A 1,407-nucleotide genomic window follows, 5' to 3' on the forward strand; every position below is an offset into this window, starting at 1 on the left:
GCAAGTCACGGAGGAGACTCAGTGTTGTTGCTGGAACTTCCAGGACTGGCATGTGGGCATTATTAAAATCTCACCATTCATCGGTCGCCCTGTTGTGCCTGTGCTTTATGTGGACGGGGTGGTACTTTCTCTAGTACATTGTACTTCTGTTGAACAGTTCCCAATTTTGTGAGATAGACATGGAATTAAAAAGTGTTTTCATCATGTGTGACTGTGACGGATGAAAGTGCTTACTGACACATTTCTCGTAGAAGCGACGACAAGGCTTTTGTAATCAAGCAAACAGTGATACTATGATTTAAAGTTTAAAGCGCAGAATTAATTTTCTGGTACCGTATTTTTCTTTTCTCTGTTGATCCTTTTATCGGAAGGTTATATAGTTGGAGAAATGGATTATTGTTTTTTGTTTTTTTTAAACACACAATTTTTTAAAGCAAACCGCTGGTCAACACGAGTTAATGAAAGGATTTAACTAAGACACAAATACGAATAATACGATACTTAGAAAACGTTTGATGCTGATTTTATTGGATTTGCTGAGAGACAATTTCTTCGTCTTGTTACGAGCAGAAACAGAGAAGTACCAAAAGACATTATTTTCCTTTGTTGTCATTATTTCAACCGGCACGTACTGGTTTTTTTTTGGTTTTTTAATCTTTTGCAAATCGTAGAACTTGCAATCAATTGTTGAATTTCATCAAGTTGGGGTTGGGATGGATAGGACCAACAACAAAAACAACGACCAAAAACCTTGGGGTTGGGATGGATAGGACAAAAAACAACGACCAAAAACCTTGGGTTGGGATAGATAGGACAAAAAACAAACAGCCATGGGGTAGGGATAGATGGGACAGAAGAAACCTTGGGCTTGGGATGCTTGGGCCACAGTGTCCCATGTAACCCAACATTTTGTTTCCAACACAGAGACCTGGAATTTGGCCTGTAGTTAGAGAAATGGTTTGTACTTGTAGTGGGCTGGTTTGTTATTTACTTTTTGCTTTAGAATTTTTTTGACAATTTTTTTCTCATGCCAAAATACTTTTTAAAGATCAAATTTCATTTCCCCAACTTTGAGAACAATTTTGGATACTTTCTAAGTATAATTTCAAAATCAAAATAGCCATCCGCAAGCACATATTCATTTGTGACATTTTGCAAGTTACAGAATTTAAAAAAGTTAAAAACTGTAGAAATGGTGGAGAAAAAAAATTCTGTCCAATTTCCAAGATGGCCGCCGTTTCCATGGCCACGGCTTACGTAACTGAGTGTGTCAACAGTTGAACATGAATCTTTTGTCTCTAACCCCTGACCCCTATCCCCTCACCTATGTTGATGATGATGATGATGATGATGGTGATGATGATGATGATGATGATGATGATGATGATGATGATGATGATGATGATG

The 1,407-nt window shown here is 37.5% G+C and overlaps 1 protein-coding gene across 1 annotated transcript in view; it reads left to right on the forward strand.

Moving 5' to 3' along the window:
• Nucleotides 1-28: 28 nt before the first annotated feature.
• LOC106011416 overlaps nt 29-1,407 on the forward strand; it is a gene marked incomplete in the record, with an annotated part of 5,136 nt that continues 3,757 nt past the window's right edge. The window contains 1 exon segment of the mRNA XM_035969040.1: nt 29-222.

This window comes from Aplysia californica, unplaced genomic scaffold, assembly GCF_000002075.1.
Source record: "Aplysia californica isolate F4 #8 unplaced genomic scaffold, AplCal3.0 scaffold00109, whole genome shotgun sequence".
In the NCBI taxonomy this organism is placed as follows: domain Eukaryota; kingdom Metazoa; phylum Mollusca; class Gastropoda; order Aplysiida; family Aplysiidae; genus Aplysia; species Aplysia californica.